The following is a 20,448-nucleotide window of genomic DNA, read 5'->3' on the forward strand; positions in this document are numbered from 1 at the left end:
GATAATTCCCAGCCCGAGTCTGAAGGCCAAAGAACCAGCAGTGGCGGTGCCCAAAGGCAGAAGATGGATGTTCCAGTCAAGGAGAGAACAAATTTGCCATTATATTTGTTGCTCTTTCTAAGAATTTCATTTTTCTGATTTTCACAGTGCTCTTGTTTGTGCCTTTGCTCACACACGATTATGGAGTGGTCTTGTTTTGTATCATTTTATCATGGTCACAAGGTGACCATCATAACCTAGCTGTAAGAGTCAAACCAAGTACCAACTGTCAACAATCAAAAGCTGCTCTCCCCCCCCCCAATATCTGCTTTTGTTTCTTAATATTTATACACAAAAAAGCAGAGTACAATGTTGTAAAATAAAAATTACAAGAGATGCTGAAATACACTTATAATAGATTTACATTAACCTCTTTGTCCAAAATAGATCAATTTGAATGAAAATAAGAACAGAGAATACCTAAATTACATAACTTGTAATATAAATATAATTGATATATACCAAGTTTTGTATCTGAAAATAGAAAATACATCTTATCTTTAGGTGTGCATGGAACATTCATTAATATTGCTTGCATATTAGTCCACAAGGAAAATCTTAATAAATCCCCAAAGAGAAAAAATAAGATAGATTATATTCACTAAGAACAATGAAACAAAATTAGAAAATGACAGATTCAGAAATAAAATCTCATACTTAGGGGAAATAAAACCTTCTAATCTCTTAAGCCTAATAGGAAATACAAAGAAAAACTACAGAATTTCTAGAAAGCAGTAACAATGACAGCAGTACACATCAGTACAACCTACAGGATACAACTAAAGTAACGGTCAGAAGAAAACATATGACCTTAAAATACATCTTTAAAACATACAAATAAATAAGACATGGAGCTCAAAGAATTTTAAGGGAACAGCAAAATAAGCCAAATGAGAGCTATAAGAAGGAATTAGCAAAGGCAAAAGCAGTAATGAATGAGCTATAACAGGAAATAGAACTAATACCTAAAAAAATAATATTCACTAAGAACTACCATGTACAAGCATTGTACTAAGGCTTGTGAGTGAGAAACACAAAACAAAACATAAACAATGAGTAAATGAGAAACTTCCTGACTTCAGGGAATTTTGCTAATTGCTCTTCATAAACAGATTTTACAAATATCTAATATTGATTCTTCATAAGTTAACATTTTATCAACCAGGAAGGTATCTTTCCATTTCATATTTTGAAAGACTGCTGAAATAGTTTTTTAAACTTTAGCATTGGGCTTTCTAGACTATCAAAATTACAGGGTCTAATTTTATAAATCTCTTTTTATGTCAGCAGTTAAAATGTATGAAACAAAATAATTTTCCTTAAAATACAACGTCAACTTCTACTTATGGGGGAAAAAATACTTTCCATGGAAAGTAGTTAACTTAATATGAGATCAGAAAATGATTGATTGACAGATTAAAATAGTGTTTGGGAAATGGCATAAACTTTCTGTGCATGCTTTATTTTTCCAGTGATTACATAAAAGATAATTCAACATTATATTTTTAAGGAAGAAAAATTATACAAATTGGATAGGCCCTGGAAGTGAAAACAATAATCAAGTAAATAAAACATTTCCCTCCAACTGGGTTTTCTCATCAATATCTACTCATGCCTAGAATTGACTTCAGGGACTCATCACATTCTTCATGAGGAGAACCATAGGCAAGGGGATGCCAAGGAGAGTCACATACAGAAGTGGTAATTTCCAAGTTGGTTCCAGGGTGAAGTGAATGGAACAAAATGAGTAAGAGGAGTCAAGTGCAGAGGGAAATTGAGGCAGGAACTGATGTGAGAATTCAGGAGAAAAAGTAGGGTGCAAATCTGGGCAAATTCCGGACTCCCCTCAGCTTTCTAGGAACACCCTCCCCTGTAAGCACTGTGGGCTTGAAGTAGACAGATTGAAAGCAAAGCAGAAAGACCGCTCATGTATGTTTGGTGCGCCAACAGAGGGCACTCTGATTCTTCTGAAAATTCTGTATTCTTCTAGTATATGGTAGGATGTCAAATGTAGCCTACCTGTTGATGAAAAGCCTGTGGAGGCATATAATCTTGAAATCCAGGTATGATAGATGATAGAAATGATAAATGATGGATGGCCAGAGAGACCCATGACTCATACACATGTACATACAGATGTAAATAGATAGATTCCCCTCCCTCTTGACTGAACTTCCTCTAGCTAATGCCCTCTTTTTCATTTCCATCAGCACCTACCTTGGCTCCCTCCATTTCTAGTTCCCATTCACCTCTCAACCTGCTGTGTCCGAGCCACTGCACCCATCATTGTTCTGAAATTGCTTCCAGCAAGGTCACTCGTGACCATTTATTTCTAAAGCCAGTTCTTGAACAGAACACTGCTGCTCAACACTGTCCTTTCCTCCTTGTTTGAGAAACTCCTCTCAGCTTACAGAGTTCCACTATCTCCAAGTTTTCTCTCTCCCTGACAGCACCTTCTCAGTCTTCTAAATTGACTCCTCTTCATCTACTTGTTCCTGAAAGATGGTATCTTCCAGGAATTCATTTGAGCTTCTTACCTTACTTTTAGTCCTGAACTCTTACCTACTGTAATGACTCCAACTATCAATATACTGATGATTTTCAAATTTACTTCTACTTTTTCATGCCTGACTTCCAGTCAATTCCATTATTTGGACTTCCTAGTGAAAGAGAGAGGAGGGTGGTGGTTAAGAGTGTGGAGTCTGGAGGTAGGATGCCTGGGCTATGACCTTGGGGAAGTTACCTGAGCTGTCTTTGTGCCACAGTTTCTCATCTGTAAACTTGGGGGCGGGGGGAATGGTAACAACACCTGCTTCATAGAACTATTGTTCATATTAAATGAGTTAACACATATCAAATATTTAGAATACTACCTGAACATAATAAATACAATGTGTTTGTTATTTTTTTTAATTAGGTATCACTTTTTAGAATTTCCTATAATTATCTCCAGATTATTCCCTAAATTTGTCCTTAATATACTCATTTCTCTCTACCTCTATTATCAAAATCCTATTCAATTTCAACTCGATAGATGGCCAGGTCATATTTACCCCTGTAGCTTAATTTCTCTCTATTTCCCGCTGCCTCTCCAATACAATCTTGATTCCACAATAGAAATTGCAATCCAGTTTTTGTTCCTTGACTTCCACACCACATTTCCGCCTACTTCAGAGCCCTTATCTTCTGGCTTACCCTACCTGGAACAACTTTCCCTCTTTCCTTCCTTTCTACAAGAAGTGCCCGATGCCCATAATCACACAGCGCCAGCATCTGTGGTTCTACAAACTTCACTGAAGAACTCTAGGGGACTCTGGTCACATCTCAGTGTATGTGTCCAGCATCACAGAGTTATGCCCTGTCTACACAGTTGTACACGGTGGCACCAATCCATCCACCCACCTCATCTAGATAACATCTGCTACTTCTTTACATCTCTGCTTAGAGGTCCATTCCTACAGGAAGTTCTACTCAACTTTTCTTGGTTAAAAAAAGTTTTTTTAACCTTCTTTGGTACCCCATACTATTGATCAAAGTCCTATTTGCAAAATATTGCAATCGTCTGTTTTCTTGTATTAGCCTTCACTATATTGTTAGCGATTCAAAATATCCAAAGCAAACTCATTAGCTTCTCCTCACGCCAACTGATGGATTCAGCTACTCACTTTCTATCACCCAAACTTTCCTTATTCTGTTTCTGTTCAGATGGAGCTATTTACCTAATTCTTCAGCCCATCCTCTGACAATTTTCTCATTTTCCAGTCAGAATTAGTATCCATTGTACATCTAGATAGATTTCCACAATAGCACATATCAACCCGAGTTATCTTGTAATTTTTGTCTCAAGAGCTTCATAAGCCATGAATTTAATAAAGGTACAAGATCACCTTCTTATCACTGTTCCTGACACAGTGCTTAAATCTATTCTGCATTGAGATAATATTTTCTAGTACATAAAAACTAAATAAAATTGATTTTGTAGGAAAATAAATGATAAATCCAAATAAACCAGTTGTTATGACCTGCTCATTTACTTAAGTACATTCGGCTCTCAAGTCTTTTCTTTTTAATATGCTTTATTTTGATACAATTTTTGCCTTTAATTTATTTTATTCATTTAAAATACTGATTTTCATTCAGAAAAAAAACTGAAATGGGAATTTTCTATACTAAAATGAACACATTTCTTCATATCAGTAAAAATAATTTTAATGTACACTCACATATGTTACTATTTACAAAATCTTATTCAGTGCTAAAAATGTAATTGGCATGAAACAAATATTGGCAATTATGATGAGAAAAGGATGTTGCCTTCAGGAATACTATAAATAATAAAGCCATCCAAGACTAAAACCAGAATTCTAAAAACTGCTATTTTAAGTAAATTCCCATCACTTCTCTTATAGCAAAACTTTATTACTTAGCAATGTAAAAACATTTTCCCTTAAAAATAAAGTATTCCCTTCCCACCCCCATAAAAAGGAAAAATATAACCATGTTTAAGTCTAGCTTCTGATTCATATTGATTTGGGGATCTTGAACAAGTCATTTAATCTTACAAAGCTTCCGTTTCCTTATCTGCATATGAAATAGAGAGCAATGATAATATGATTTCACAAAGTTAAATGTCAATATTAAATTTAACTTGGTAAAAAATCACAAAAGTGATTTCTAAACATGATGTGTTAGGTTACTGTTATTAATACTATTTACAAGATTCCTACCAGGCAAATTTTTTTCCAAAGAAAGCTTCTGTTTGGGTATGAATTTGGTTCTCATATCCCTATGTCTCTTTATTAGCTCACTGGACAAAAAATTTCAAGATAACAGTACCTTGAGAGTGGAAAAGAAAATGTAATGTGTATAAATGAACCATAGGTGCACATTAGCATTGGGACCTACATTAATTAGATCTGCACTAGACATTTTAATGATTTTTAGAAGACAAAGCCATTTTTAGAAAAACAATGCTCCATGGCTATTCCTAAGCCACCATATAGTGTAAGAGGGTCAGCATGCTTTGTGTGTAAAATACCAAATAGTAAATACTTTAGGCGGTGACAGCCATATGGTCTCTGTTGTAACTATTCACTCAAATCAGATTTTGAACAAAACAGATTTTGCCATAAACAGTATGCAAATGAATGAATATAGCATATTCTGGCAAAACTTTATGCACAATGAAATGAATTTATAAAATTTCACATTACAAAATATTACTCTTCTTTTGATCTTTTTTAACCATTTCACAATATAAAAACATTTAACTCATGAGCCACATAAAAACAGGTTGTAGATTGTATTTGCCAGTGTGCTGGTACCTGGTATAAAGAGGACATGCCATGTAGGATATTTTTTGGTACGAAAGCAATCCAATTATTTTCAGTGCCCTAATTTAGCCATGGTTGGTAAGTCTAAATTAGAACACTTTTGAGATTATACCACATGCCAAATTCTTGATTGTTCCTGGGAGCATTGTTCAAAAAAATCTGGAAGGTCATTCACTATGTTAAGTCAAGATCCATCAGAGTAACACTTGGGCATATCCTATACCACATCTTCTGCCTACTGGTCACATGTCACATGACCTGGAAAGTTATAGATAGTTATTTCTTTTTTTTTTTTATAAATGCATCAGCTCATGCATTTTTTTAAAGATTTATTTATTTATTTATATAAGCACTGGGTACAGTCAGAGGCATGGGAGGGTGACAGAATTTACCGGAGCGGGGAGCAGAACAGGCAGAACAACGAAATACACTGCTCAGGGGAGAGTGGGCGGCAGGAGAGGTCTGCGCGCCATGTGGGACCTTCGCCCAGGGGCCGGGGATCGAACCGGGGCTGCAGAGGCTGCAGGCAGCTTTGCAACCCAGCGCTTAACCACTGTGCCACTGGGGAGACCCAGATTGTTATTTTTTATTATAAATTTGCATCTACAAAGTCCTTGCATTCTGCTCATAAGTTCTATTTTGTAGGTGATGTAATAAGAGCCTGGTTTGGGAGCCACTCAAGCCAGGTTTAAATCCTAGCTTCCCCACTGAATAACTGTGTGACATAAAGGGAGTTTGTCAAATTTTTCAAAATTAATTCCCCATTTGTAAAATGAGAAAATACAAGAAAAATTTCAGGGTTGTTAGAAAGTGAACAGAGATTACTATGTACTGAGAGTCCCTAGAGAGATGCTTCTTGTCCACCTTGCATTTCCAATTTCAAAATAAGTTTCAAAACTCATATGTTATTTTAAAGCAAGGTGAATTCCTGTCTTTAATTTCTCCTTTTGTCTGAATCTGTGTGATCATAGGAGGAACCACAAATGTTTCTAAAATTCTTATCACAAATGCCTATCAGTGATCACATTTTCTTTACATATAAAAACTACCTTTTCAAACAAACTGAGTGTTCTTTTATGGAAACATATTAGAAGGCTGTGTTTTCAAAGCAAAGAGATTTTCGAGAACATCCAAACATTAACCACAGTTGTACCAAGTCAAAATTTTTCAGAAATCATGCATCTTTCTCCCTGTAAAACACTAGTATCTTTTAAGTTTATCAAAAATACAAGTCTACTTTGCTTTCTTTTTAGATTTAAAATTGCACATCTTTCTATTCTTCTTGACATCAATCCAAAAATCTCCTGAGAATTCTCATCACTAAAGTGGTAAAAGCTAAAGGGAAAAAAAATCTCTAGCCATTGAAGAGACAATGATCTGGGGCTATAACCAGTTACACTCACCCAGCAGTTCCCTCGCTATCTCCTCAGATCACTGTTTTGGCAGATAGAAGTTTCTGGAGCCAAACTACCTGTGTTCAAATCCCAGCTCTTCAACAAGTAAACAGAATAACCTGGGCCTCCCTGATGGCGCAGCGGGTTGAGTACAGCACTGTGAAGCTGTCCGCAGCCTCTGCAGCATGAGTTCAATTCCCCGCCGGCCAGGGAGATTCCCACATGGCGTGACAGACCTCTCCTGTCTCGCCCGCTGCTACTCTCAGCAGTGTATTTCAGTCAGTCTGCCTGGTCTGTTCCCCACTCTGTCTCTGGTGAATCCTCTCACCCTCCTGTGCCTCTGGCCTGTACCCCAGCTTTTGTATGCATAAATAAATCTTTAAAAAAAATTTAAAAAGAAGAATAACAGGCAGGTTTAATCTTCTTTGTGCCTCAGTTTCCTCATCTATAAAGTGGGCCTAAGCATAGGATTACCTCATAGGAAGGTCTGTTATGAGCATTACAGAAGTGTGTGTCACTGCTTAGGTTCTCTCAAAGGCAGAGTCTGAGGTGGGACTTAGGTTCAGGTAGCTTTTTTGAGGGGTGCTCCCAAGGAACAGGGAGAGAAAGACAAGGGAGAAGAAATGCTGAGCTATCTAAGGATGCATTGTTGGGTTGGTTACCATTTGGGCAACAGGGGCTCAATTCCACAGGGTCCTTCTAGGAGCTTTATAGAATAGGCCTCTGAAGTGTGCCTCTAACTCCTACACCTCATTTGCTAAGGTTCATGAGAGATTTAATATCTCCCTTTCAACTTGACTGACTCGTTCATTGGCTGAGCAGCCTTCAGACTTATTGCTGATGCCAAGGATTCCATGCGCTTGGGGGTCATTATTCTTTTCCCTGGAATTTATGCATTCATTTTCCAAGAATGAGTTTCCTGCTTTCTGATCAAGATAATCCTCAGAATTTGAATTAAAAAGTCATTGTTCTGCCTCAGTCTTTACTTTCCATGTAGCTCTGTATAACAGCTCTAGCTCTATCACTGAAAGAGAGAGGATTATGCCCCTTTGTCTCCATACTTTCCAAATAGAATAAAGACACTGAGACATGTCCTTCAGGTGGGATGAGGGCAACAAGCCCCCTAGTTTTCATCCTAGTTGCACTAAAATAAGGCTGACATAGGAAATATATCAGGGCTCAGAAATTATCTGGTACAATGTGTGAAACATTAAGCACAGGAGGTGGAAAGCAGTAATTGCTTAATAAGTCATATTTATTATTATTAACATCCATTTTGTTATTAGAACCAACTCTGTGCTGTGGAAAAGCACCATTCATCCTTTGAGCCCTGAGGACTAAATATTCATGACACATACTCAGGTAGGAAATGCAAGCAAGAGTGCACAAAATAATAAGTATGGTTAGGATTTCACAGGGTCCCAAGTGCCAGCAGGATATTGTGGTGAGTATACCAAACAGGCCAGCAGGAATTTAGGTCTGAAACCCAGGAGAGAAAGGTGAGAGTTGGAGATGGAGACTTAGGAACCACCAGTATCTACACTGGAGTTACAACGTTAATGTCTGACCTAGAAAGAAGACAAGAAAATGGAGAAAAGGAGACTAATAACAGAACCTCAGGCCATAGAGCATTAAGAGACCATGGTGGGAGTATGGTACCCCCATCATCCATCATTTGCTTTGTTTGATGGGGGAAAAAAAAATAGTCTTGTCAGGGAAGTAGGAGGCCAGCAGAAGGTGGTGTCAGAGAACCCAGAGTAGAGAGGAAGTAAAAAGTTTCCAGAAGGAGGAAGTATTCAACACTGTCAAATATTGCAGAGGCCAACATGGAAACCACTGAAAAATGGGCCATTACGTGCATATTCTAAAAGAAGTATACGTTTTTTTATAGAATATGATTTCAGTTGGTAAAAACAGAAACAACAAGGGGAATTTTTAAAAATAAGGCACAGGGGTATCAAATTCATTTCAATAGAAAAGGTTTTTATTGAGCACCTATAAGGGTGCTCGTAGCATGATTGAGGCTGATGATCCAAAAATCACATAAAACTAGTAATTAAAGATTCTTTAAATCTCTTCTCAACTTTTTCTGTCCTTGACAAGTGGGTTTTATGATATGAATATTTAATATTATGAAACTGGCCTCAAGTCTTAACTCCTTTCATTATTTGATCAGCAAGCATTCCCAACTGTTCTTTCTCCACTAGAATGCAAAGCACGTCATCTGAACAATGGAAGCTATACAAGCCAACCTAATTATTAATACGCCCACTAGTTTTTGCCAAACATATGCTTAAATGTCTTCCTCATCCTAGGATTTGATAGCCAAGCATTGCAAAATAAGGAAACTCATTTGTCTCACTGCCATAACCAATTGTTTTTTAGCTTTGTGGTTGGGAGGCATTGGCCACTAGGTGGAGAAAGACACTCAGTGACCCCTTCCCTTCCCTCCTCCCCCACCTCAGGCAAAGGCATGAACTGAATTTTTAGTTCACCAGATTCACTCATTTAGTGACTTCTCTAGACAGTAGGTTGGATTCAGTTATGAACAGAAAGAGATCTCTATGAATGCTGATGCCAAGGATTCCATGCACTTGGGGGTCATTATTCTTTTCCCTGGAATCTATGCCTTCATTTTCCAAGAATGAGTTCCCTGCCTTCTGATCAAGATAATCCTCAGAATTTGAATTAACAAGTCATTGTTCTGCCTCAGTCTTTACTTTCCACACAATTCTGCATAATAGCTCTAGCTCTATCAGTGAAATAGAGGGGATTATGCCCCTTTGTCTCCATACTTTCCAGAACACTTTTACTGGGGACCTTAGAGGGAAAATGATCTTTAGGATCCAAAGGAATAAAACTGAAGGGTGAAATTTGAAGATCACAACTAGCACTCCCATAACCCACCCTACCATCTGTCTTGATCTGGAGTCATAGCAAATTTCCCATTATCTCTGAATAACTTGTGTGAATAGCATTTTACAAAGAAATATGTTCCTCCAGTCAAAATACATTTTATTCAACTAAATTAATTAATCCTATTAAGTGTCTGTGCTATCTTCTCTATATTTCAAACTTTTAAAATTACACCATAATTTTTGTTCTTTTTCTTTCTAATGTCTTCTTCTAAATATACAATTCTCCTATGTTTAAAATATTAATCACTTTCACAAGTGACCCTAAATACAGACTTCTTTCTCTTCCAATGAAGTTATACACATTATTTTCTCATCTCTCCTCTAAATAGTTAGGCATGTCCAAATATGTGAACTATTTACTGGAAAATATTTTTCTACTTTCCAAATGATCAGTGTTGGCAGAGAAAAAAAATAAGTCATAATTATTTTACAGATATGATTATCTTATTCCGCAAGGTATTCCAGTATCTGCCATTTTTAACCTCATATCAAAAAAAGGGCAACGTAAAAGTGGAGGAGCAGACAATGCTAGAGAGGAGTAATAAAATAAAAAAAGGGAACCACAGCGAGGAAATTAATGAAGTAAGGACTAAATGGAAGAACATGCAACGGTGTCTCAGGGTTCCATCTAAAAGCCTTGGGGTTGGTTTTTAACCCATATTCTCCCCTTTCTAACCCTAGGCCTTTTTAGATTTTATGCCTCACTCCTGTCATCTAGAGATTTAATGCCTTCCCTCATGTTTTAGCTCTTCTGAAGTTACCAATAGCTCTAGAGCTAACCACTAACTTTGATTATTTCAATGGGGAAATTCCATTAACTCATTTAGTTGGACTGCAAATTGTGAGATAAAGTCTTTTGCTCTGCTAGATTATTTCAACCTTTCGGCAAGTATGCCCCATGCCATGTATATACAGGATCAGGGAAACTTAGGGTGGGGACCTTAGGAAGACCTATTCCTGTCCCTCATTGGAATGAAAGGGCAGAAAAAAACACAGCTCACCACATCTGTTGTTCATCAATCATTCAAACCACGGCAGTGCTCCCCAGCCCCAATTCAGCGCTCATCCCATTAGGATTTTTGTGAAGTAAAGATGAATTCAACCTAAATTGTGAGGGTTTGCTACACTGATAGAACAGCAGATACACTCTGATTTTGACCAACAGAAATAAACAGAACAGTGGTCTGACTCTCTGACTGCTGAGATTTATCATATGAGGGCTAGGAGGGCCATTGGCCCAAGCCTCAAATTTAGACTTTCAACCTTATCCCCAAATATGGTTAGACATTCAGTTATGGAAAGACACAAGCAAAATTGAGAGACATTCCCCACACAACTTTAAACTTGGGTCACTTCCAGACTACTCTATAGGGACACCAGGGTCATATGAATAACAGTCATATTGCATGATATGGTGTGTGTGAGTGTATGTGTGCACACACCCCGATGTAAATGTGATTATGTGAACTATATATCTGCTTTTCTATTCACTTCTTCACATACCAGAAAATTCAAAAATGAAAGTGATGTGACCTCTTTGGACATCTGAGATGCCTGAGATGCTCTACTGACAGGAATAGTAAGTTGTTTTGTGGGAAAATAGGGAATTCCTCCAAACTAGGCACCATTCATAAACACTTACCCTCTTCTGGACATTCTAATTGGTGCTTTGTAATATCATATTTTGTATTAGTATATGTTCCCATGCAATCCTCAAAATACCCTCTGACATGGGTACTATTATGAGACCCAGGTCACAGATGAGGAAGTGAGCTTAAGGGGCAGTGCTGGAGCACAGATGAGCAGTGAGTGATTAAGCCAGGATGAGGGAGAGCCCAGTTCCGGCTGATGCTGTAGTCCTGTTCCAGTCCCTGGATCAACACCTCTCCTTGGTGATTTAACGTCCATGAAGCAACCCTAAAGCTTCAGGAAAATCACCAGGTGCTCTTCAACTCCCACTTAGTGGCCTGTCAATCATATATTAAGCTCTTGCCCTCAGCCTGTGCTGCCCATATTAACAAGGAGAAAGTGAGGTTCTCCAGCCTGTCCCTGAAAGTGGAGCGTTTATGTGAGGGTCTAAGTGTGTAAGAACCTTCAAAGTTTAGTGTTAATCATGGGAGGACTCACTGCTAGTTGACTGACCTGTGTCCAACATGCCTTCCCTGACCTTCATTCCCAACTCATTTCTGACATTAGCTAATTTTTGGTCCTTGTTCTACATAATAATCTACTGGCTGGTGCAGTGACGGCCCACTGCTCAACTTTTCTGCCCACTTCCTAATGATAACCAAATCCTATTACTGTTTCTTTCCCGCGTGACCCTAAAGGACAATGTCTTTTTCCCCAAAAACCTCTCAACCTCCAAGATATTCCAAACTACACTAAAGCCTACAGTTATGTGACTTTGATAGAATTTCAGACACAGCACACCTGAGAGGGAGATATTTTTAGTATCCATTAGAATATCTAAGTGGTTATTTGTTCACATGAAGTTAGTTCTTCATGAAACTAAATACCACACCTCAGAGAATTGCCTCTTCCCTGAAGCAGGGTGAGGCAGGCTGGGAAAGAACAGATTTTGAAGCAGACCTACCCAATGGAGAGAGCCAGGTCTCAAGGGCAAGTTCAACCGGGAAAGCTGAATACAATATCCAGAGGATACAAGACAATAGGAGAAGGAAGTACTCTAAGCAAGCGGTCAGTTTCAGGAACATAACACAGACTAGGAGAAGCATGGAGACGGGCAAGTGGAACAAAAAGGAGATTCACCCTGAAGGGTGGCACATTCTGAGACCCAAATAGAAAAGGACCACTGGAGAAATGGGGAGCAGCTGCCAGACTGGGGAGCAGGAGCCTGGCAGGTGAACACTAGGCCAGCACAGGGCCCTAGCACTAAAGGGACCAAGACACCAAACAGGTATCTACCAATTTGGCTCAAGAAATAAGATGAGAATCTGTCTCATAAGTGGGCACCTTGGCCTCAGGGCAAAACCTCCCTGATCAGAACAGAAACACAGATTCAGAGTCAGAGGTGGTGCTCTGACCCATGGACAGAGTTATGACAGATCTCTGGTTTGCAGTCAAGATGCAGCTACCCTAGAAAGTTGGGTGTTGCTGGTCTAGCTGCTGAGAGGGCAGTGGTCCCAGTTCAGGGTCTGAGATGTGGTCAGATTGGACTATAAAGCTATATCACACCTTGTGCTAACTAGGAAGAGGCATTCTTTCCTCGTGGACATCTTTGTGTTATTTATAAAAGGATGCCCTTCCCAGTTGGAGGCAGTCTTGAATAGGGCACAACCTGGTACATGGAACTCAGGCTAGATTGGAGCTTCCTTTCTAAACCTTACTTAATCAGGCAGCCTTAGGCAATAAACAACCTCTCCAACCATATCCAATAGACCTGAAAAGCACTGTGGTTTTATAGCAGGAGGTTTATTCTGGAAAGGTACTAGAATCAAGGGCAAGGGACAGATTTTCCATCTTGTGCCTAAGTTATAACTAAGCCCCTTCTTCTACCCTATAGGACATAAAAAGAAGAATCAAGCAAATCAGCAGTTGATAAACATGTTTTTCCTCCCTGAAAGGACATTTCAATATGAATTCAAGCTAAGAAATCTGAGAAACTCCAAAATACATGCTTTGGCAGAAACAAATTTCATTAAGTTCTTTTCATAGTCAAATTATGTTCATTCTTTTATTTTTTCCAGGCCTTCCTAGTAGAATTCTCATTACCTATGACCAAGCAGAAAACAAGTTGGACAGATGCAGCATTCAGAGGCCAAGTTCTGCACAGCATCTTTTTCTAGACATAACATCTGGCTCTATGACTTCTTTCCCCTTGGAGGTTCAGTGGCTGTGGACGTGGCTGGCTGCTTGGCTTGCTCTGCAGCTGTGGAGCTGTGGAGCTGCATCCCAAATCATTTCTGGCATGAACTGCAGCTGGGCAACATCTGACTTCATCCTTCCATATCCTCCCCTGCCATGTAAGTGGACCACTGCAGAGTCAGGATAAGTTTCTGGAAGGTGTCAGCATTCTGGTACTAGGCCTTCCCTAGCCATTGGAAGCGAGACCTGGCTGTGGCGGGACCAGCATTCTGTACCATGTTATGGCTTAGAAATGAGGCTAATTCCTTCCATCAGGCAGGACCTGGAAAACAATGAATTTCCATACACAGGGGAGATGAAGTGAAAAATCTTTTTTGGAGAGTAGGACCTTTTCTGTCAGTGAAATCTGCAGATAAAGAATGAGGAGAAGAGTCTATAAAGATACCTATGACAGAAAAGAGGGCAACAATTCCTAAGGTTTCCAGAATACCTTTGAATTGTATGTATTCTGGTCTGGTAACTGCTTGAAAATAATGTGTTCATTTTTCAAATGATATCTATTCAGTAACGAACTACAGGAAAAAAAAAAAAAGAAAAAAATAATACATGCTTAGAACCAGACTTCCATCACTCAAACAGCCCATTTAGGGCATGTCCTTCCTTCCCCCACCCCCTCCAATATAGAATTCTGGGGGGTAAGGGGAGGCTTATCCCCTAAATCCTCCAGATTCAATCATACATGATATTTGTCTTTATAGTCATGATTTCAATTATGCAAATATGGTCATGTTAACATTCTTCTTAATTCTAATGTCCCCAATAGTCTAATGGAGATGTTCTGTCAGTTTTATAAATCATTCTATCATAGTTTGGGTCCAGTGGAAAAAAATTAGAGTTAGGCAATGAAAAGCAAGAAAAGGTAAACTGCAAGATGTCTACAGCCTGGGAAACTAGGAAGGTGGTGATACCATTTGCAGAAATACTGAAGCTGGAAGGAACTTTAAGGTTGTCCAGTCCCTCACTACTCAGAGCTCGGCCGTGAACCACCAGATAAAGCTCAACTGGGAGCTTGTTAGAGATGCAAAAAATTTTATCCTCTACCCCAGACTGAATCAGAATCTGAATTTTCCAAAGGCTTTTGGGAAGCTCATGCACACTTAAAGACTGAACACCATGGGTCAAGAACAATCCTTTCCCCAACCAGAGCAGTAAAATCACATAGCTCTAGAATCCCAGACTTTATAGTCTGTGCTTCTTAAACCAAAACTTACCCTATTCAACTAATAATATAGGCAGTATTTATCAACTACTGCATGCCAGAAATCATTCTACCTGCTCTACCTCTAATCTTTATAACAAATCTATTAGTGTTTCTATTATATATATATACATATATATGTATATATGTATATATATGTATGTATATATATATGTGTATATATATATGTGTATATATATATATGTATGTATATATATATATTTTAAAAAGCACTGAGTTTTATGTCTCTTGTCCAAGGTCACGTAGTAACTGGCAAAGCTGAGACTGGAACCTTGACTACAACTCTTATGTCCCTAGCCACCAAACTGAACTGGATGGATGGTGGCTGGGGGGAAAGAAAAAGGGAGAAAGAGGGCCTCCCCGGTGGCGCAGCGGTTGAGCGCTGGGTTGCGAAGCTGCCCGCAGCCTCTGCGGCGCCGGTTCGACCCCCGGCTGCTCCCCGGCCACCGGAGGAGGGTCCCACATGGCACGCAGACCTCTCCTGCCGCCCGCTGCTCCCCTCAGCAGTGTACTTTGCTCCTTCTGCCTGCTCTGCTCCCTGCTCTGGCTCTGGTGAATTCTCTCACCCTCCCGTGCTTCTGACTGTACCCAGTGCATGTGTAAACAAAAAAAGCAAGCAAATAAATAAACAAATAAATAAAACATGCCTCTATAAAAAAAAAATGTTAAAAAAAAAAAAAAAAAAGGGAGAAAGACAGAGAGGGAGGGAGGGATGGGCCCCTTTTCTGTACTTTAGCCCAGCTTATGTGCCAAGTATCACATGAAAGTGTGTTAGGGGTGGACTCAGTAAGCGAGGGACAGCGTACATAGCTAGATAGATTTAAACAAAAGAAGCCTAGTTCCAAAGCTCCACCAGCTCTTAATCATTATTCCAGTAGAACTGCAAACAAAAACTGTGCATCTTACTCACTGAAAATCACTAAGACACTGTAAGTAGTTTTAGGGCTTCCCTCCTTACCAAATTTTCTATTATTTTCTATTTATCCATCCTTTTCTTCTAATTCACTGACTGACCTTATCATATCCATTTGTTTTTTATTAATTATTATGCACTTGTCAGAAGAGTGCCATGATTAAAATAGATAATCTTTGCCCTCATAGTCTGCAGTTTAGAAAGAAAAACAGATTAAGTAAATAATAATTAAATAATAGCACCAATACATATATTTAACTTTAAACTGTGCTATGCAGGAAAATTAGGTAGTGCTGAGAAAAATTAGCAGGAGGTGTGACCCCCACCTCAAGTCAACGTTCTGCTTTACCTACCCCTGCAATTTCACACACGCTTCACCTTCTACCATTGTCTCTTCACCAAACAGCAAACTCATTTTGCAAATATTCACATTATTCCAAATCACATAACTTCCTAATTCCTCCCGTCAACTTTGGCATCTGTATTATTTTACTATTGCTGCTATAACCAATTGCCACAAACATGGACATATAACACAAACCAAATGTATTGTCTTAAATTCCTGAAGGCAAGTCCACCATGGAGGCCCCTGGCTAAAGTGAAAGTGTCAGCTGGTGGGGGGCAGTCCTTTGAGAGCCCCAGGGAAGACATGTCATTGTCTTCTCCACTTTCTAGAGGCTGCTCCCTCCTAACCAGCAGTTCATCACGCTAACCTCTACCTCTCTGGTCACACCTTCTCCGCACATTCCTCTGCTTTCCTCTTTTACTTATAAGGACTTTAATGCTTACAGTGAGCCCACCCAGGAAAAGCAGGATATTCAACCAGTCTTAATCACACCTGCACAGTCACCTTTGCCACATGCACTAACCTCCTCCTGTAGAGTAACTCATTCCCCTGACCCAGGGGATCAGGATGGACCCCTCCAGGCCATTATTCTCCCTGCCACAGCAGATCCATCCTGTCTCTGCTGCTTTGCCTAGTCTGTCTCCATCTACTCCTTTCATCCTATTAACCACTGTCTCCTTCTCATTCTTTCCCCTCATAATACAACCATGTAACAATTCCAGTAACAATCAGCCAAACAGGAAGAAGTAGCTTAATGGGTCAGCCCCCAAGCCATGAGTTTTCCACTGGAGCATAACCTTGCTGCTTTTTTTCAGACAAAGCTTTTGTCTTGGATTTGATTTTCTAAAAAACCAAAACAGCACATTTCCTGGCTCAGTATGTGCCTACAAAACAATAGAGACTATCATTTTTTCCAGGTAACCTTTCTAAAGGAACAAGTTATACTCAAATTGTTTTTTATATTGAAATAGATATTAGGAAGGTCAGTTAGAACACGTCAAAAGGAAATTCAGTTCCAAAAATCTATGCTAGAAATGGTTAGGGATGAGCACAAAGATGCACTGTTTTTTATAATCATGAAGAATAAAAGACAACCCACATATTCAAGATTACTGGATTGACTTATTGAATGTTTGGGTAGTAGTTCACTATATGACCTTTAAAATATTGTCTATATAAACTGACACAGAAATAGAGTATGATATCAATTTTCAGAACCTTTCAACATGGTTGGCTAATACATGATCATTATATATCTATAACATTATATTATACAACTAAGATTTTTTTAATATTCTTTTGATATTATCTGTGATTTTCTAAATGATTTCACTATAACTTAGATTACCAAACAATAAGGAAGCAGAGCTATTGAAAAATAGAATTTACTGATGAGAACATACAAGTATTTAAAAATTTAAAATAATAGCAATATTAACCAGAATGCATTTAACTATTTTGTTTTTTGGCTTTTTTTAAAGATTTATTTATGCAAGCACTGGGGTACAGGCCAGAGGCACAGGAGGGTGAGAGAATTCACCAGAGACAGAGAATTCACCAGAGCAGAACCGAAGTACACTGCTAAGGGGAGCAGCAGGCAAAACAGGCAAGGTCTGCCTCGCCATGTGGGAACTGAACTGGTGCTGCAGAGGCTGCAGACAGCTTCACAGCGCTGTGCTCAACCCGCTGAGCCACTGGGTAGGCCTCACATTTAACTATTTTGGTTGCAAAGTATATTCTCATGCAAATTCCCAGATGCATAATAATGCTGGTCTTCACAAAACTAGCTCCTTATCATTTAAGGTTCAGCTCAAATGTCACCTACACAAAAAAGCCTTCACCACCTATTTCAAACAATTTCATCTACTAATCCTTGGCCCAATTGAAGTTTTCATCATAGTATTTATCTGAAATTAATTTTTCCATTAAGTTCTTTGTTTATGGTATGTTTTTACACGCACGCACACACGCACGCACCCCTTATACCGTCCCTAAAATGTAAAGCATATATGAGCCAGGCTAATTTTTTGCCATTTTCACCAACTCCTAAAACATGCCTTGTAGACAGGAGGTACTCAACTCAACTATTCTTTGCTTAATATTATAATTAGCCATTAATTTTGAAAAAAAAATTAACTATTACAACACATGGATACATGTGTTCATAATATTCATAATATTCAGTTCCTGACCATGATTCTAGGTTTTTTTCTTTTTAAAATTTCACTTTTTAAAAAAAATTTCATTTCATTTTTTAAAATTCCATTGTCATTACATACAGTGAAATGCACAGATGTTGTTCGATTAACTGGGATAATTACATAAATTCATTCTGCCCCCAACATGATATAGAGCTTGTCAACCTCCCTAGAAAGTTTACTTTGCCTCTTTCAGTCATTTGTACAGAAGCAATTACTGTTCTGATTTCTATCACTATAGATTTGTCCTCCCTGTTCTTGAACTTACATAAAATAAATAATACAGTACAGTGCTCTTTTTCTGTCTGGGCTTCTTTCACTTAACAGTGTATATCTAAGACTTTCCCATTTGTCATATTTCACAATAGTTCAGATCCATTCTCCTTGGTGTGCAGTATTCCATTGTGTGAATCTCTTTTCTATTTCATTTTCCTATTCTCCTTTCATGGAAATGTAGTTTATTCCAAGTTTGAAGATATGATAAATGAAGCTGGTATCAACATTTTTAATCAAGTCTCTTTTGTGAGCATACATCTCTTGATTAAATATCCAGGAGCAGAATTATTGGATCATAAAGTAGTCTATGACATATATTTAATTAAAAAGACTGTCAAGCTATTTTTCCAAAATGAAATACAGTTTTACATTCCAGATATTCCACTTTCTCACCAAAATTTGATGCTAGCAGTCTCTTTAATTTTGGCATTTCTGGTAGGTGTGATATGGCCTTTCACTGATTGTTGTTGTTGTTGTTGCTTTTTGTTAAGTCTATTTATACTTTCATTGGCTCACTGGGGTTTAAAATTGCATTTTCCTGATGATAAATGATGTTGAGCACCCTTCTTTCCTATGGTAGTTGTCTTTATTTACATCTTCTTAGTGTAATGACCATTCAAATCTTTTGTCCATTTTTATGTGGATTGTGTAAATTTTAATTTCTTAGTTATAGAAGGTCTTTGTTATATTGTTTATAAATTCTTTGTCATATACATGAATTAGATATATCTCCCAACCTGTGATCTGCCAGTTCATTTTTTAAATCATGTCTATTGGTGAACTGAGGTTTTAAGTCCAATTTATCCATTTTTTTCTCCTATAGCTAATACTTTGTGTATCCTGCTAAGAAATCTTTGTGTATCCCCAAGTCAGAAATACATTCTCCTATTTTGAATAGGAGTATTTATGTATAAGATAGAAAGTGATACTCATTTTTCTCAGATAGTTATCCAGCTCTTCCACCCAATGTTGAAAAACCATCACTGTATTGAATTGTTATGGCGTCTTTGTTGAAAATCATTTGACTATGAAAATGAGACTCTATATAGGCTCTGTATTTTACTTTCCTTTTAGATCCATTTGTCTCTCCATAACCTAATATCATGTTGTCTTGATTATAGTAATTTATAGTTAATCTTAGAAATCAGGATATGTCATTCCTCCAATTCAATTCTTTATTTTTCATGCAAAAGCTGAGGTTTTATCATCTGGGCAGCTCACCAACAGTTCCTTTTTGGAAACATCAATATTTCCACATCACAGTTCCCAAAAGGACTTCAAAGTCTCAAAAGCCTGTGTCTCTTCTGGCTTGTTTCTCTCTTGATTCCACCCAGACTTTATTAATGGGTCACTTCATAGCAGCATCTCCATCTATAAATTTCCTTTAGAACTTTCATTAGTCCCTCACTAGAATCTGTTTCAGTGTCCTAGGAGGGCTTTACTCTTTCAACCTGAGTCAGAGATTCCCTCTGCCTGTTTTCTACCAGAGAACTGTAATCAGCCTTGCCTTTGTTTTGAACTGCCTCCTCCAGAGATGGGTTTCAATGATGGAGTAACTCTTTCCATTCAATTTAGATTCTGTACCAAAATATTAAATGACCTTTCTGTGAAATGCACCTTCATATTTTCAAGGAGAACTTGATGAACTCCAGTTAAGGTATTATGGATTTTCATTAACTTTTCTGACTTGATCCTATCTATAATTACCAACATTCACTGTGGATCTAGTTATAATGGGAGGAACCAGAGCAGCTGACTTTTCATTGGCATAAAGTTCTACCTTCCTCTCAGATTTCTGCTGCATCTTGTTCTTGATTTCTTTCTCAATCTTGAATTTTTCAGCTATAAGGGTACCACATACTCTCTTTCTAGTGACCTTTACCTGCAGCACCTTGGCCTCATCTAGATCTTTCCAAAGCTGAAGCCA

At 38.2% G+C, this 20,448-nt stretch overlaps 1 pseudogene; it reads right to left on the reverse strand.

Moving 5' to 3' along the window:
* Positions 1 to 19,806: 19,806 nt before the first annotated feature.
* LOC119239169 (calcyclin-binding protein-like) lies at positions 19,807 to 20,448 on the reverse strand (annotated as a pseudogene).

The sequence above is a fragment of the Talpa occidentalis genome, unplaced genomic scaffold (genome assembly GCF_014898055.3).
Source record: "Talpa occidentalis isolate TD23 unplaced genomic scaffold, MPIMG_talOcc4v2.1 talOcc4.11, whole genome shotgun sequence".
NCBI lineage: Eukaryota > Metazoa > Chordata > Mammalia > Eulipotyphla > Talpidae > Talpa > Talpa occidentalis.